The following is a 19,560-nucleotide window of genomic DNA, read 5'->3' as shown; positions in this document are numbered from 1 at the left end:
GGCAACCCTTCAATAACCAGTAGACCCCATCAGAACCATTTTTAAATATATCCAATAACAACATTAATACTATGAAAAACTACTCATCACCTTGGTCATTTTAAAAGCATTAGATATGGTGGATGATTTGCTTGCCTTTATGCTAAGCTATCTTTACATTGTTGGTGTATATAGAATATCAGTATAAGACTCAGTTTTTGTGTGTTTTATTAGTGTATCAGAGCAAGACACGTGGATTGCTGGTCTACCACTAAATTATACTCAATCTTTCTAGCCCTCAATTTCCTATACATAGTGTGAAGATTTATATCTTGCTTTCAGAGGTATTGAAAAGTTTAATTTATGTTGCAAAATTCAGTTTACTTCATTTTATGAAACTTTCTTCTGGGAAGCTATTTAAGATAGATTATTCAAGCTTCACAAATCTGTTATTTACTACACATTTCAGAGGGAATATATTAAAAATAATTTGTATTTGTTATAAAATATAATTAAGTAGATGTCCCTTCAGTTCAGTACATTTCAGCCCTTCAGTCGTGTCTGACTCTTTGCAACCCCATGAATTGCAGCATGCCAGGCCTCCCTGTCCATCACCAACTCCCAGAGTTCACTCAGACTCACATCCATCGAGTCGGTGATGCCATCCAGCCATCTCATCCTCTGTTGTCCCCTTCTCCTTCTGCCCCCAATCCCTCCCAGCATCAGAGTCTTTTCCAATGAGTCAACTCTTCACATGAGGTGGCTAAGGTACTGGAGTTCCAGCTTCAGCATCATTCCCTCCAAAGAAATCTCAGGACTGGTTGGATCTCCTTGCAGTCCAAGGGACTCTCAAGAGTCTTCTCCAACACCACAGTTCAAAAGCATCAATTCTTTGGTGCTCACCTTTCTTCATAATCCAACTCTCACATCTATACATGACCACTGGAAAACCATAGCCTTGACTAGACGTCCCTTACACAATCTCTGTCTAGTTAAGGCTATGTTAGCTTTTTAAGGGCCAAGCATAGAAGCCTATGAGTATAAAGCCAGACACATAAATGTTTCTCAACAGAGGAGTGGATAAATGTACAAAGAAATTTAAAATAACTGAGATTCGCCATTAACCCAAGCAAAGTAATGCATCTTCCTGTTTGCAAGAGATTTTAAATAATAAACCTTTACTATAACCAAATCAAAACCCTCTATCTACAAAAATTATGTCTGAAAGAGAAATGACCAGAATAGAAAGATATATCTGATTTATTACTGTTTTAATAATATACAGCTTTACCTCTCAAAGAACGGCCTTAGAATTGACTTTAGAAAGCTGAGAGCACTTAAATCACAAAAATAACTGAAAAAATAAGGAAATGACTATTGCTGGTAATCACATATCTGAATCCAAATTCTTTGTTTCAATAGATCAATGCCTGTGGCTTGCATCGCCAACAGAGGGAAAAGGCGATGACAACCTCTGAAGAAATGACACCATAAATTTCAAAGCTCAACTTGGCAAGGCTGCTCAAAATGGAAAATAATACCCTGGGAACTTGCTTATTATTGCTTAGCAATTAAATTGATTTAACCTAAGGTGCCATTTATTGATAGGCACACTACTATTTTATGTATGACTAATGGCAAATAGATAAAGAAACAATGGAAACAGTGAGAGACTTTATTTTGGGGGTCTCCAAAATCACTGCAGATGGTGACTGCAGCCATGAAATTAAAAGACTCTTGCTCCTTGGAAGAAAAGCTATGACCAATCTAGACAGCATATTAAAAAGCAGAGACATTACCAAAAAAAGCCCATCTAGTCAAAGCTATGTTTTGTTTTATTTATTTATTTTTTCCAGTAGTCATGTATGGATGTGAGAGTTAGACTATAAGGAAAGCTGAATGCCAAAGAATTGATGCTTTTGAACTTTGGTGTTGGAGAAAACTCTTGAGAGTCCCTTGGACTGCAAGGAGATCCAACCCATCAAATCCTAAAGGAAATCAGTCCTGAATATTCATAGGAAGGACTGATGCTGAAACTGAAGCACCAATATTTTGGCCGCCAGAACCAACTCATTAGAAAAGACCCTGATGCTGGGAAAGACTTAGGGCAGGAGGAGAAGGGGGTGACAGAGGGTGAGATGGTTGGATGGCATCACCGACTCAGTGGATATGAGTTTGAGTAATCTCCAGGAGTTGGTGACGGACAGGGAAGCCTGGCGTGCTGCAATCCATGGGGTTGCAAAGAGTTGGACATGACTGAGTGACTGAACTGAAACTAAAAGAAAAAAAAGTGGTAATTCTATTTGTAGGATGTTAGATGTTACTGGCTGTACCAATTTCAGAAATGAAAAGAATGTGCATTACTGAACGTAATGTAGTATGTAAGGTGTCAGTTGGGGACAAAAAATAATCAAAAAAATCTAATCTGTTAAGAAGTTTTCCTGTTAATAGGGCTGCTGTAACAAAGTGGCATAGGCTGGGTGGCATAAACAGAAATTTGTTTTCTCTCAGTTCTGGCAGCTGCAAGTCCAAGATCGAGGGGTCAGCAGGTTGACTTCTGAGGTTTCCCTTTGTCTCGTAGAGGGTGATCTGTTCCCTGTGTGTTCTGTATTTGTCTGTGTCTTAATTTCCTCTGGTTACAGGGACACCTAAATTGGATTAGGGCCACTGAATGACCTCATTTTGACTTAATTACTTCTTTAAAGACTGTATCTCTAAGTACTGTCACATTGTAAGGTAGGGGGTTAGGAACTAAACACTTGAATTTAGTTATCCCTCTGACCCTTTCCGCTTTGGTAATTTTAAGTTTGTTTTCTGTGTCTGTGTGTCTGTCTCTACTCACTTCCTATCAGCTCAATGGGAGCAGATCCAGGCGACAATTGATAGGAACTTCTCTAAAACTTTGTAGACAAGGAGCAGTCGACCATCAGGGTGGCTGAATGTCCAAGAAGAAAGTGAAGCTTAGCACAAGGAAACAGCTATTCTTAGGGCTCCACAAAATCCTCAGAAATTTCTAAAAGAAAATCCTATTGAGTAATTAAAAAATATCCTTTTCTTACCACATTTGTCTGCAAGACCAAAAATGTCAGAAAATTGAAAGCTGTTAACTCCTGTTTTGAAACACTTGTTGGATTGCATGATCCTGATGATTTGCATCAACTAATCAATATATTCTTCCTTTTCTTTGTTTTCTTCATTTCCAGTGCTGTTCTTGAAAGAGAACCCCAAGGTCACTCCCTGCTGGAAAGAACTCGTTTAACAAAGACCACATGGAGTCGAAATCCGACCCCTCATGGAGAAACACTATATGTGGTCCTTGACTTGTGTTTATACAACCACATGAAAATGACCAGCGAACTACATGATTAAGTTCTCATCGGGGAATTACTTCTGTACTTCTTCCATGAGTCTAATTTTGATATTTTTTTTTAATCACGAGAAGACAATAGCATTATCAAAAATAAATGAGCAAAACACCTAAATGTCCATCAACAGAGGAATGGAGAAAGAAGATGTGGTAGGAATACCGTGGAATATTGCTCAGCCATAAAAAGGGATGAAAGTGAATCGTTTGTAGACATGTGGATGGATCTAGAGAGTGTTATACAAAGGGAAGTAAGTCAAAAAGAGAAAAACAAATATTGTATATTAATACATATATGTGGAATCTAGAAAAATGGTATAAATGATCTATTTGCAAAGCAGAAATAGAGACATAGTTGTAGAGAACAGATGTAACAAATATATGGATACCAAGGGGGAAGGAGGAAGTAGGAGGAACTGGGAAATTAGGGTTGACATATATATACTATTGATACTATGTATAAAATAGATAACTGAGGAGAACCTGCCCTATAGCACAGGGAAACATACTGAGTATTCTGTGATGACCTGAATGGGAAGGAAGTCCAAAAGGGAGGGGACATATGTATACACATAGGTGATTCATTTTGCCGTACAGCAAAAACTAACACAACCCTTTAAAGCAACTATACTCCAGTAAAAATGAATTTGAAAACCAAATGAGCAGAACACATTAAAAGACATATAAATATGTTCTATTGCATTACTCTGCATTCTACATTCATAGATTTTAATAGAACAATTAAAATTTGAAATGAATATAATTGTAAGGCAAACTTTTATGTGTGGGACTTATACGTAAAAATTTTGGACTTTCTTTTTAGCCTGTTTTAAAGAAGCATTTAAAATAAGCTCTCCTCCTGTTACTTAATTTCAACAAATAAGATAAAATGGAGGTTTAAATTACATGTCTTGTGGAGTGATTTGGTTGGCAAAGCCGAAGTGTGTGCATTCTGTAGGAAATAATTACCCTAACAACAACAAGCATTCAGCTGGCTTCTTTTCTAAAGACTCACAGGATGCTTTATAATTAAAACACAGCAAGCTGACCTACTTTTTTAAGGGTGTTCGGGAAGAGGAATGAACAGATATTTCTTTAGTTTTAAGTGTCCAGACAGACGAGTACTATAAATAGAATCTGGAAAGAAATTCTGGGGCTTCAAAAGCCTGGAGCTTAGGCGTGGGATAAAACAAATAGCCCGCTGACTCTGACCTTAATGATTGACCAGGGACATATGGCCGTCACAAAAGATCTAACAAATTTCCTGGGCCTCAGCCATTAAACAGCCCATCAGTGAGAGACACTTCATTTGAGTCAGTGCTGGGTTTCAGTTCTGGAACGTGCAGCCCGAGGGCCCAGTCACCTGAGCCTGCAACCAACAGAGCGGACCAAGGGCTCCTTCCTCGTATGCACCAGAACCTAGTAGCTTACCTTATCACCAGTGACCAAGACTGAGCTGCACTCTGAAGTAGGGTGGTGGAGGAGAGGTCTCCAAGACCACAGTGGGAATACCAACGGAGAAGAATGCTTGGGGTCAGCAGTAGTGACACCCAGGTGATGCTGCTGGCACCAATAGCTCCAAAAACTTCATCTGACTTTTCAGGCCAGTTCAACATTAGCCGAGTTCCTCAGCCATCCACTCTGGACTTAAAGGGCATGTATCATCTATGGTTGACCTTTTTTACAGTTAGAGCCTGCAGACTAAGACAGACCTGAATACATCCCAGAAATTTGGGTCCAACTCTCTGGTGTCCTTCTCAGAGGCTTGAGGCTCCCCAAAGCTGTCTTCATCTTCAGATGCATACAAACAGCCAACCAGTGCTATTTCAGTATGGAAAGCACAGTCAATGAAAGCAAGTGTCACAGCTAAATGTGTCTTTTAATAACAAATAACAAGCATTAAAATTATTCCAACATCAGAGTAGATCAGTGGTTCTCAACCAAGGACAATTTTGCCCTTGCCTCCACCCCATGGGATATTTGGCAATGCCTGGAGACATTTTTGATCATCACAACTGGAGGATGCTACTGGCATCTAGTGGGTAGACCCAAGAATGCTGCTAAACATCTCACAATATACAAGACCCTCCACCCAATGAAGAACTATCCAGCCCCAAATGTCAGTCATGCCACAGTTGAAAGACCTTGAGTTAGATTATGCTGCATTTAAATTATCTTGGTCTATTTGGGGAATGTACAGAAAATCTGAGAAATTTTAAGATACCTAAATTGCACCCTAAATTTAGATTTAGTCATATGTCTTACAGGATTTGAGGGAAGTGTTCAATCAAGGTGACATGAACAGGTCGGGGAGGGTTTGGGGAGGAAGGATGTTTTCAGGTGGACTTAATGGTTATATAAGCAGAGAGATGCCATTGGTGGAAGGGGAAAGGACACATCACAACTGAAGAGAAGTGTGTAAAACTTGCAGCATCACTATCTCACGTCTCCAGCTCCAGGTGAATCTACACAGGACTGAGTAGCCTCATGGACATGCATGGGGTTGAGTGCCTCCTTCTCCTTTTCTTCCTCCCACCCCCACATCTAGGTAGTGGCCCTAAAGATGAGACTTGGAGGAGAGGTGGATACCAGGTCAGGACTGTGAGCTGATTTGCCAGTTGCATAGCAGTTGCCTACATAGTGGCTGCTCAAGTTGCTGGGCCAGTGGTCATGCAGGCTTTGGTCTAAGCTTGCTGACTAACATGCAATTCAAACTTCTCACACATTTATACTCCCTACAGTCCCCAGGTGGGCTTTATTGACAACATCTGTCACATATTTGTTTGTCCTGTACAGCAAAAGTCACGTGACTCTCAACCACGCTAGCATTTCAATCGTCCTGAATATAGACGACCTCCATCCTTTTTCAGTACATGGGCACAGTAAGGTAGGGATGAGTTCAGGAAAAGTGACTCTGAAGTCAAAGACAGTAATGGATGAGGTTATATTTTTCAGAAGAAACTCTCTCTACTAGGTGGTTGTGAGCTGATCATTTCTAAGTTGTCATTTGACAGAATGGTATATATTTTCAAATAGAGAGGTCTCACTTTAACTAATATGATGAAATTGTTGCCTACAATGCTACTGGACTACATGGCTAGCCTCAGGTAATCGTGGTTCTTGTTCAGTCACTATGTCCGACTCTTTGTGACCCCATGGACTGCAGCATGCCAGGCTGTCCTGTCCACTGTTTCCCAGAGTTTGCTCAAATTCATGTCCATTGAGTCAGTGATGCTATCTAACTACCTCACTCTCCTTCACCCCCTTCTCCTCTGCCTTCAATAAATAGTACTAGTATTAACTGATAGTGACCGGGTCATGGGTGATAATCAGAGGGGTTGGTTGCTAATTTGTTACCAGGAAGCAAGTCATCTGTATGGAGTCTATGAAAAAGATAGTCAAGGAACAAGTATTTGGTCATTCTCACCACTGTTGAAGAGCAGAATGTTCTGACACCAGAAATCCATTTACCCATTCTTGAGTTAAATACAAAAATACCTCCTACATAAGATGAGTTATATCTCAGGCACTTTGGGCTATGGTTCCCACTTTGATCTGATGCTGTTTTATTGAGTTATCCTCTGATCTTGAATTTGTTCCCTTCACCAGCCTGGCCAATTAGGGGGAAATGCCCTGAATGATGAGTGAGCTTCAGTTCTCAAGTTAAGGACCTCTACCAAAATGTTCCACTTATAAAACACTTGGAGTTTCACATAAGATTGTTGTATCTAGATCCAAGCCTGCGAGGTCAAGAAAAGAGTGATTTTTATCAATGAACATATCTACAGAAAACAAAAATTAGAAAGGTCAGCTGGTTTGTCAAAGCTCAATCAGTTGATATATACCAGCCAACTCTTTCCACAATACTCACATCTAAGGACTCACATCTAGGGACTTCCCTGGTGGCTCAGATGATAAAGTGTCTGTCTACAATGCGGGAGACCTGGGTTCAATCCCTGGGTTGGGAAGATCCCCTGGAGAAGGAAATGGCAACCCACTCTAGTACTAGTGCCTGGAAAATCCCATGGACAGAGGAGCCTGGTAGGCTATAGTCCACAGGTTTGCAAAGAGTCAGACACGACTGAGTGAGTTCACTTTCACATCTAAGGAGAGTTAATAATACAGATATCAGAAGATGAGAGGATGATCAATGTAGACACTATAGCATGCATATTTCCCCCAACAGTTGTCTCCACCGATGTTGCTCCCAGTTCTGCTGCCTGCCTCTCTCTGGGGTTTTGTGACTTTAGTTTCCATTCAGTAGTCTGTTGAATGACCCATGCTCCTCTCTCACACCTGGAGGCTTTGGGATAACATAAGAGATGAGGGAGGTACTGTGGCATCTCCAGAGACAAGTGCAGAGACGGAGAGGTTTCTTCACGTGCACAGAGGCAAACGCTAGACTGGCTCTAGGAGGCAGATATTTTGAAATCCAAGCTTACATGTCCTTCTTGATTTTTAGACTATTGGATGAATCCTGCATTGGCTGCCTCAATGTTGTTTGCGGTTCTTGAATGAGAGTGCAAAAATGACTTGCTAAAAAAAAAAAAAAAAAAGCAAGTCCTTTATAGAGATACTGAGCTAACAAGTAATTATAATAAATTAGATTTCCTTAATCATTTTCAGATGTTATCAACTATTTCCTAGTCTCACTACATTTAATCAAGCAGGTGTGTTAATAATATTTTCTCCCTTTTTTGTTTGCTTCGTAATAATTTGCCAATCTAGTTCCTTTGAAAGTGGGGCATATATGAGACTCTTCTTGGGGTATAGTTATTTTCCTATTTTTAATATCTCATATTCACTTATTGCTAAAAGACTATATTAAAAATTCTTAAAAAAAGAAAATATTTAAAGGCATATGAGAAGAATTGTGAACAAATTCAATCATACTTGACCATACCTAATGATCAAAGCAATTCAATAAAATATCAAAAGGGAATTTAACATTAACTTTTATATTTATTTTTTAAAATGTAGACTAGAAGTTTCAGTAGCTGAATTATTAAGGTGCCGAGAGTCTGTGGTACAGAGATAAAAGCATCAGAAAAGGGAATCCCATTCAGTAACAGATGAATTATTCTTTCTTGCTTTAAACTGTCAGTTATAAGCAAACACTGGCCTTAAATGATAAATAAGACCAGATGAACTTACTATATATATACAGAATATTCTATCTCAAAGCAGCATAATGTACATTCTTTTTAAGTGCATGTAGGATATTCTCCAGGATAGGTTACATGTAAGGCTATAAAATGTTTATAAATTCTCAATAAATTTAAGAAGACTGAAATCATATCAAGCATCTCTTCTGACCATAATATTATGAGACTAAAAGTCAAGTATAAGAGCAAAATGGAAAAAAAAAAACACAGAAGCACATGGAATATAAATAATATGCTATTAGACAACCAATCAGTCACTGAAAACAATCAAAGAGGACATTAAAAAATACCAAGAGATAAATGAAAATGGAACCACATAAATCAAAATCAATGGGATAGAGCAGAAGCAGTTATAAGAGAGATAAGTTGGAAAGCAAGAGAAATACAAATGAACAATCTAATCTTACATCTAGAGAAACTAGAAAAAAGAAGAACAAATAAGACCCAACATTAGCAGAAGGAAATAAATATCGGAGCAGAGACTAAAAAAAAAAGAATGAAAAAAAAAGAAAAAGACATCAAAGGAAATTAGAACTGGTTCTTTAAGATAGGCAAAATTGTTTAACCAGTTTCACCAAAAAAGAGAGAAGGCACAAATCAGTAAAATCAGCCATGAAAGAGAAGTTACAACCAACATCACAGAAATAGAAAGGAATAAAGTGATTTCTATGAACAATGATCATTCAATAAAATGGAAAATATAGAAGACATGGATAAATTCCTAGAAATGCACAATCTCCCAAGACTGAATCAGAAATAAATAGAAAGTATGAAAAGGACAATTATTAGTAATGAAATTGAATCAGCAATAAAGAGAAAAATCCCCAACAAACAAATGTCCAAGGCCAGATAGCTTTGTAGGTGAACCTTACCAAACACTAACACTTTAAAGAAGAGTTAACACTATTTTTTTTATTTTTTTAAATTTTTTTATTTTTTTACTTTACAATACTGTATTGGTTTTGCCATACATTGACATAAATCCACCACAGGTGTACATGAGTTCCCAACTCTGAACCCCCCTCCCACCACCCTCCCCATACCATCTCTCTGGGTCATCCCAGTGCACCAGCCCCAAGCATCCTGTATCCTGTATCGAACCTAGACTAGCGATTTGTTTCTTACATGATAGTATTCATGTTTCAATGCCATTCTCCCAAATCATCCCACCCTCTCCCTGTCTCACAGAGTCCAAAAGTCTGTTCTTTACATCTGTGTCTCTTTCGCTGTCTCGCATACAGGGTTATCATTACCATCTTTCTAAATTCCATATATATGTGTTAGTATACTGTATTGGTGTTTTTCTTTCTGGCTTACTTCACTCTGTATAATCGGCTCCAGTTTCATCCACTTCATTAGAACTGATTCAAATGAATTCTTTTTAATGGCTGAGTAATACTCCACTGTGTATATATACCACAGCTTACTTATCCATTCATCTGCTGATGGACATCTAGGTTGCTTCCATGTCCTGGTTATTATAAACAGTGCTGCGATGAACATTGGGGTACACGTGTCTCTTTCAATTCTGGTTTCCTCAGTGTGTATGCCCAGCAGTGAGATCTTTTTAAAATGGTTCTAAAAATATTTCAGAGGAAGATATACTACCAAACTCATTCAAAGAGGCCAGCTTCACCTTGACACCAAAACCAAAGATACTACAAAAAGATAATTACAGACCAATATCACAGATGACCATAGATAAAACAGAAAACTCTCAACAGGACATTAACAAATTGAATTCAACAATGTATTAATAGGGTGATTCAATATCTGCTAATCAATCAATGTGATACATCTTATTAACAAATAATTAAAACTATATGAACATGTCAATAAGATGTGGAAAAATCTTTTGAAAAAATTCAACATTCGTCCTGGATAGACCTAGAGAATACTATGCTAAGTGTAAGAAGTCAAGCAGAGAGACACAAATACTGGAATATTTAATGCACATGTGCAATCTAAAAAACTAACAAACATAAAACAGAATCAGACTTGTAAATACAGAGAACAGGTAGTTGCCAGGGAGGAGGTGACGAGCAAAATAAAAGAGAGGTTAAGAAGCACAAATTTTCAGTTATAAAATAAATGTCATGGATGTGATATACAGGGAATATAGTCAATAATTGTATGGTGGCAGAGGATATTAGACTTACATGGTGATTATTTTGTAATGTATGAAAATATCAATTCACTATGTTGAACACTTGAAATGAATATAATATTGTAAATCAACTGAACTTCAACAGAAATAAATAACCTGCTAGTTATCAGCTTCCAAATTTACTTAATATCTAAAGGAAGAGCATATTTGTTTACATTGAAGTATCTGTAGATGCAAAGATCTGTCACCTGATTTCTGCTTGAATTGACTGATTCCTTTGAGTTTAGTCATTTTTCTTGTGAAGAGGAGCAACCATGTGAAATACCAAAACTCTCATTACATTTATTCATGATGTGCCACACGCCTCTGGAGCTTTCCAGTTCCATTATTATGTTTTGTGTGTTCTGACAATTTCAATTCATTTTTATTCCTTATGAATCACAGTACAAGAAGATTTGGGAATAAGAAGATTTGTATCAATAATACATGAACACACAAACCTGCTCCCCCCTATTGCTTGTATATCCCTAATGGAAGAAAGAAAAATGTTCTAAAATCCTGTGCTGTAAGACCCCTGAAGAACTCCTCCCTGTATGAAGACAAAAACTCAACATCTTCAAACAGAAAGTTAGAACTTTAAAACACCCTTGATTGGTGTTTAGCATCTAAATTTAGCTGCTTTGCATGGACAGGTTTTTAATTTGGGAAGTGTGAGAACAAATGGAATCCTAAGCAAATTTCTTATTTGAGAATATTTTTTTAACTCTGAGACTGAAGAATTGCGAGAAATTTCCTTAATTTTGCAAACTTTTTTAATAGGGAAGAATTGGGGAGCAATAGGTTTCTAGTTATTTTTTTCATAAACAGATGTGTGCTTTTAATATCATAAGTTATCACTTGCTGGTTGGAAAGATTCTTCTCACTATGAGTCTGTTTCCCAAGACCCTTTTTCTTCTGTTAAAAAGACCCTTTTTCTTCTCTTCAGGTGACATCAGAGGCACGCAAGCAAAACCATATTGTCACAGTATACAAATTTTAGGGAGATGGATGTGAACATATTCAGTAACTTATATGTTTTGAAAATTACTTGTTTGGAAGTTTTAAATGTAATAGGGGATACTTTGTTAATGTCTTCAGTGAAGGGAAAACCTATGGAGACATTGTTCTTATTTGCTTTGATAAAAACCTCGAAATCTTAGAAATGGTAGAAGTTCCTGGTAATCTGTTTTTCAATTCTAAGAAATTTCTTTCTCAGTCACAGTTGGGAGCATTCAAATGAGTTCAACAGAATTGAGTTGAAACCTCGTAATAAAGATAGTGGAGGACATGGAAGTTAAGGAAGATGGTGTTTATCTGCTCTCTGAGCACATCTCACAGGATGCCGACATCAGAGGACTTACATTTATCACAACTGCGATGCTTCCTCTCCACCAGACTGCAAGTTCTTGGAATTCTAAGGCAGGTCCTCGCCCATCTCTTTAGCAGCCGTAGCACAGTGCCGGGAACATAGCCACCCTAGAGAATGTTTATGCAGAAAATGACTAATTTTATTTTGTGATAGGAAAAGAAATGGCATCTAATGTTAATACATTTCTGCGCAATTCCTTCTATTGACCCAGTCTTGCTTGTCTGCTGAATTAAAATAACAGAGAAAAGGCTCCCCGCCTCCTTTCTCATTAATCCGAGATCTACCAGGCTTTTGTTTTTGTGGTTGTTGTTTTAATTTTTCTATTATGATACTATTTTAACCATATTTAAGTTCACAGCTCAGTGGCTCTAAGTACATTCACACTGTTGTGGAACTCTCACTATCATTCATTTCTCAAATTTTTCACCTTCCTAAACTGAAACTCTGTCCCCATTAAACACTAAATCCCCACTCCCCTCACCCTTCCCACTCCTGGCTCCTGGCATTTATCAGTGTCCTTTCTGACCATGAGTTTGACTATTCTAGATACCTTGCACAAGTGGAGTCAAACAGTATTTGTCTGTATCTACTGTATGTTGGAATGCATTTCAAGGTTAATTTAATACATGCCCTACAGATTGTACTTCCCCCCCTGTGCTATACAGTAAGCTCGCATTAGTTATCTCTTCTATACATAATAGTGTATATATGTCCATCCCAATCTCCCGATTCATCCCACCACCACCCTCCCTGTATCTACCACATTTACTAAAAATAACGAGTAAGGTCTCATTTACAACAATAGATCTCTTTTACTCTGTTTTCAAGACTAGGACTGTCACCCTTTTTGGCCCAGGGTCAGTTTAGGGTGGGAGGAATTGGGGTAGGGACACTGAAATAAGATGAACATAAAGAGAAAATGTAGGCAACACGCAGTTTTGGACAGTCAAAACAGGACAACAACTTTTCAAGCCATGCTAATTTTCTGGAAAAGGAGTTCCCAAGTTCCTACCACTCCCATTTAGTGTTTTAAGGAGTTAGGCTGGCTTTGGAGTCAGATGGAAGAAGGATTTCATATGGCAAAGTCAAAGAAGACTCAGGCTCTTCCCAGAGTCTGGGTATTCTGGCACAAGGAGAAAAGATGCAAGGAGAAGGGTGGCCTGTTGTACGTGTTAGAGTTTGTTTGTTTTTTTTCCTGCATGGGTTCATCTCACTAAAAGTTGATTAGTAAGAGGCTCAAGACAGGTGGTGGGGTTGGGAGAAGCTCTGACTCTGGAAAGAGACACTTCCTTTTGCTTCTCTTGAACAACAGGGGGCTTGGCCATGCCAACTGGAAGGCTCAGTGAGTAATCACAGGCATGAGTCACTTTAATTTCTCCAAACTACCCAGAATTACCATGGGGCAAGCATGCTGAGTTGAGCTATGAAGGGTCAGCCATCAGGTCCTTTGTGGCAACAGGAGCTGAAGATAACAGGCCAGGATGCTGAGTGGAGGATATGCACAGGTTCAAGGGTCTTCAGGTGGTAGAGTTGAAAGGGGCCCAGTGGGCCAGGCAGCTGCACCCAGGTCCGTCCAAGCCAAGGAGAGACTATACATCCCACCAGTTCTGAATTCCGCCAGCCACAAACAAGCACAGGCGACACACGGCTAAATAAGACACATGTTCTCCTGAGATGGCATGGCTAAACTTGCCAGCCAGTAGATGAGAACTCCTGAAAAAAATCTAATCTTTATGGATGAACTGTGATCTTTTGTCTGAGCATCTAAATTGTAATCAAATTCCGCAAGCCCAGTCATGAGGGCAGCAGTGATTTGCCAGAATCTGAGTGCAGAACAGTCTTGTTTCAACTTGCCCATGTTTCATTAGCTATTTGAAATAATCTTTGAGATAATCCTCTCAGATGCTAATGTCTATTTACTGGGGCTTCTCTGGTAGCTCAGTTGGTAAAGAATCTGCCTGCAATGCAGGGGACCCTGGTTTGATTCCTCGGTCAGGAAGATCCCCTGGAGAAGGGTTAGGCTACCTGCTCTAGTATTCTTGGGATTCCTTGGTGGCTCAGATGGTAAAGAACCCATCTGCAATGCGGAAGACCTGGGTTCAATTCCTGGGTCAGGAAGATCCCCAAGAGGAGGAAATAGCAACCCACTCCAGTATTCTTGCCTGGAAAGTCCCAAGGATAGAGGAGCCTTGTGGGGAAAGATAAGTCATTTGGTCCAGATTGCAAACAAGACTAGAACTCAGTTCTGATTTCACTTAAATCCTGCTGATCTTTCCATGTTCAGTAGTCTTTCTTCATAGTTATCTGCTTAAAGGTCAATATGAACCACCATACAATTCATAATATATCTTAGAGCCTTTATTTGTAGCTTCACATATTATTTGAAAGATGAAAGGGCAAATCAAAGCATAACAGACTGAAACACAGTCTAAATTTTCCGAGTCCTTATTGGCCTCTATTTAATTCTCTCATCTTTCAGGGATTAGTGAGATAATATATCAAAAGTTAAAGGCAATGGCCTGGTGCATAGTAGATTGTTAAACGAATTTATTGTTTCTACATTGTTAAACAATTTTATTTATTTTTTACCCATAAGCTTAGAATATATATAGATAGATAGATATACACATATATTCACATATACATACTTATATACTTATTTCTCTTATATAATATATAATTTCATTAGTACTATAAAACTATAAAAGCTAAAGATAAACATTTGAGCAATTTTGCATAGGGTTGTTAATAGATGCAAAAGAATATAGAGCAAATTCTTACAAAGAATGCCTAACTGAATGAACACTTAAATGAGGAGACAAATCTCAAATCAGTAAAGCCTAAAAATCTTAATATCACTAAAATGATAAAACTTTATTTTCATAATAAAAATTTCATTTGAAGCCATACAATATTTTTTTATTCTTGGTGTTCAAATGATATTGGGTATAGTCAGGGGAAAGAACTTAATTGTGTTTTGAAAATTAAAATGCTCTAGAATAACAGACCAAATTGTAGGTCTAAGTAAACTGTACTTAGGGAAAATATCCTTTGACAACTGTGAGAAGCAGAGACAGAGATGATTTGCAGTGCTGAGCAGTGGAAGGTCCACATCACCCTCCTGCTCTCTGGGATTTCAGCCAGTCCATCTGGTCATATAACAGGAGGCTGAAAGACAGTGTGTGATCTCACAGACCATATGCATGTAGATACCTAAGAACCACTGGAGCTCAGATAATGACATGGCTAAACCTAAATTTGGGTTTAACTTCTTTTGTTGAGCAGAATCCAAAGCTATTGTTTTATTTGTTTTTCGCACATTTCTTGCTTTGTATTTTGTTAACTTAGAAATAGGGTTGCAAAAATACACCGTTTTTATTAGAGACATGATTTGACTGACCTGTTTAACCAATATTATGCCTCTCTTCCCATGGAAAAAAAAAATTAAAACCTGAGAGAGAAAAATGCTGCTATTCTCTTTGTGCTGAGAGATATTAAGACGAATCACCAGGGGCTGACGCTGGTACTGCAGCTGTGAGTGAATGACGGGGTAATGTCTTTTAGCCAAGAATGTCCTTGACTCACATGAATGTACAACTGTGGAGACAATGATATAGCAAGCCTGCAGAGGGTGATTAAACCCAGGAGGGGTGAGGAGAGTCCAGATAGGTGAAAGTAAAGATCTGGGAAGATGATCATCAAAATAAGGTGATGATGGAGTCCTCCCGAAATGTTGATCTAATTGTCTGTTCCTATAGAAGCATCCTCTTCTGTAAGAGGCCACCTCATTTATATAGTTCACAGGGAATAGTCATGTAAGGTAGATCATAGCAGGGAGCATTCTGAAGGAATGATATTAATATCATTCTGAACTGGGTTTCTGATTTTATTATTTGGCCATGCACCACATGGGATCTTCCAGGGACAGAACCCACATCCCCTGAATTGGGATTGCAGAGTCTTAGCCGCTAGGGAAGTCACTTGGTCTCTTATTTAAATCACTAAATATTTACTTCCTCCTTTTCCAATTTTGGGCTTCCCTGTGTCCCAGATGGTAAAGAATCCGCCTGCAATGTGGGATACCTGAGTTTGATCCTTGGGTTGGGAAGATCCCCTGGAAAAGGAAAAGTCTACCCACTCCAGTATTCTGGCCTAGAGAATCCCAGGGACAAAGGAGTCTGGCGGGCTTACAGAGAACTGGACACGACTGAGCAACTTTCATTTCAGTATCTCCAATTTCACATTGATCTCTAGACCTAGCAAATAAAAGTCCAAGATTATTAAGAAGCTCCTTCTTAATTCAAGATGAGTGCAACATACATTACAAGATGAGGAAAATTCATACAAAAGAGAAGCAGGGAAATGTGTTTGAGATAACTGATATAATTATTTTGCAGAAATTTTATACCTACAGAGAGCAAGTTGGCATGATTTCCCCTGCAGACTGCTTTCCCAGCTCAGTATCTTTGTTAACAATTTGTACAGGATTAAAAAGCATTAACTCTGATCCCCATCCTTAGTTTTCACTTATCGAGGACTTGATCTGATGTTTAAAAGCAAATTAAAAGTTCAGTTAAGCTTTACATAAATGATGATTACTTTTTAATGTGTTTTTACAAATTAAAAATCTGAAGAGTGTAAGGTTGTCTCTTAGTTCATATAGTGTTGCTTTAAATTCCAACTTTTCTGGTTTCTGATTTTAAAACTGGTAAATATGCCAGGGAAATGCCACATTTAATTCAACAATGTGTCATCAGATTGTTTGGAAGCAATTTTTTAATTCAATTGAAATCATTTGGGTAATATTAACTTTAATATTCAAAGTTGCTCTTGGATTATTCTCAATATCATATTTAATGGAAGATTAAATATGCTTTGGTCTGGAGATAGTTCTGAACATCTTACACACTAAATACTCTCCATTAATTTATCAGCAGGCTATTTCGTTACACTAAGTAACAAATTATTCTGTATCTGTGGAGACTGATGTACAGCGTGATACTGGGAAATCAGGGCTTCCCTGATAGCTCAGCTGGTAAAGAATCTGCCTGCAATGCAGGAGACCCCAGTTTGACTCTTGGGTCGGGAAGATCCATTGGAGAAGGAATAGGCTTCCCACTCCGGTATTCTTGGGCTTCCCTGATGGCTCAGCTGGTTAAGAATCTGCCTGCAATATGGGAGACTTGGTTTCAAACCCTGGGTCGGGAAGATTCTCTGGAGGAGGGAAAGGCTATCCACTCCAGTATTCTAGCCTGGAGAATTCCATGGACTGTATAGTCCTTGGGGTGCAAAAGGGTGGGACACAACTGAGTGCCTTTCACTTTCACTGGGAAATAGTGTCTTATCTGTGTAGCAGTGGTGGCATAAGGGTTAGACATGTATTTCTGCTACTGGTTCTAGACTCTAGACTCTGACTTCATATCATCAGAAGAGTAACTCCTGTTGACTTTAGGTGAGTGACTACAGTTAAGAGGATAACATATACTTCCATTCAACACAGAGGTGATCAAAACAGGAACAATGGGAAATGGTACTATGAAATTATGGTCACCAAGGTAGGTCTAAATATGAAACAAGAGTTCAGATGGTAAAATTTCTAAACTGAGAGTCCTGTGGCTATTTTCCCTGAAAAGTTTGTGGTTGAGTCCCTGTAGGAATACATTTACTGATCCATTCAACAACTGTTTACTGTGTGTATCAATCAGAGCCCAGTCAACAGACAGAAATTACATCAGTGATTTGAACAGAGAGAATTAAGTGTAAAGAATCATTAAGAATATGGTTAAATGATAACATTTTACTGGAAAGGGTTAAAGCAGAATTTTGAGGACCATGGTAATAGCAACTATAGAAAGCAACCACCATCCCTAGGGCTGAAGGAACAAGGGGAAAGATTAGAATAACTAAAACTTAGAAATTTCAAGAAGTTCCACAAAGCTGAAACATAATTCCAAGGAGGAGTTGTTGTGGGCCTGATGGTAGCATCACTGAGCTTAAAGAATGACCCTGTGAGTCTGAGACCTTTGAAGAAGGACCACCAAGCAGCGGTGTCGGTTTCTTGATCAGACACAATATTGTCTGGAATGGCTTGACGGTGAGTAAGGTATCCTATTACTCTGTAGGTTGTCATGCTGGCATATGTGTGATGGACAAGGAAGGCAGAACAAGATCCAGAACAGATATGTATTGTGGCGAAGACCATGCCCCCCTCCGTAATGGGAGAGGTCCAGTATAACCAACCTGCCATCAAGGGACTGTCTGGTACCCTGGGCTCTGGGCCATGTTAGGGTCTCAGGGTTCATTCCTGCTGTGGATGGGTAGGGTATTCTGCCCTAGGGGGAGCCAGGTCAGGCGAGTGAGGGTCACTTTATACATAGGCCACTGGAAAAGGACTGCGTGTCTGGGGAAAGAGAGTCATGGACAGTGCAAAGCACTTTATTTGTCTGTTTTATCCCGGAAAGCTTTCTCTGTAATAGTTGCCCTAATTCCTGACCATCCAGCCAATTCATGAGTTACTGCCTATAAATGCCTGCAGATGTGTACTTATGACCATTTATTTCCAGACAGGTAGAAAACCAAATAGAGGCACTCAAAGATCTCCCCCACCCACCCCCAAAAGAGTCCCTGTCAGTGTTCTCTGTAAATGCAGTTTTAATGATACAGATATCTATTCTTCTTTAGTGCCACCATTTGGAAAACAGCCCTATTATTTTACCTCCTCTATTAAATGGTCATAATGAATTCACCAAAAGGGATGTAAATGTCAGTTGAGGGAGGGATTCAATGAAGCAGGTGTTGGTGCCAAAAAGCCAGATACTTGTGGTCACGCGACCTATATGGGACTTCTGGACCTGTTCAAGTCTGTGTAGGATGCCACAGCTGGCCTTCCTTTCAGAAGGACTATCTCAACATGCTCATTGAGGTGGTTCATGCCTGCATTTATTTGTGGTTTATCTCCAACACCTCACATATGTCATGCTCAGGCCTTTGTTGATATACTGTAGCTGTGAATGGCTGTCAGTGGACTTGGTGGGTCAGATAACATTCTAGTCAGTTGATGTCACCTGATTACGTGCAGCATTTCTACGAGGACCAAACAGCAGGGTAGAAGCTGTTTCTCAAAAAGAATGGTTACCTGGAGAAGTGAGCCAAGGTTTGATCACTTATCCCAGACATCTGATTCTTTTATAGCTGTTTGTGAGAGGGACCACACTGCACTCTTATCAGCCATGCCTTCTGAATGTCTTGGAATTTTCTATGTCATTAGGTCCAGGTGCATTCACCACCCTTTAGACTCACTGCAAAATTTCTCCTGCTCTGCTGTTCGCTTCAGATTGGAAGACTTAAGGGTTACTTGATAGATGTGTCAAGCTGGCATATTTGAACATGGAATATGCTGCCTCCCCAGTTCAAAAAAAGTACATTAAGCATCATTCTTCCTTCCTGTGGTTAGTAGTGCAAGATGGTACAGCTTGCCTTTTACTTTAGAAGGGGTATCAACATGCTTTAGACCACAGCATTGAGGTGGCTCCTGCCT

The sequence above is a fragment of the Ovis aries genome, chromosome 9, assembly GCF_016772045.2.
Source record: "Ovis aries strain OAR_USU_Benz2616 breed Rambouillet chromosome 9, ARS-UI_Ramb_v3.0, whole genome shotgun sequence".
Taxonomy (NCBI): domain Eukaryota; kingdom Metazoa; phylum Chordata; class Mammalia; order Artiodactyla; family Bovidae; genus Ovis; species Ovis aries.
Note: the sequence above shows the minus strand (reverse complement) of the source record.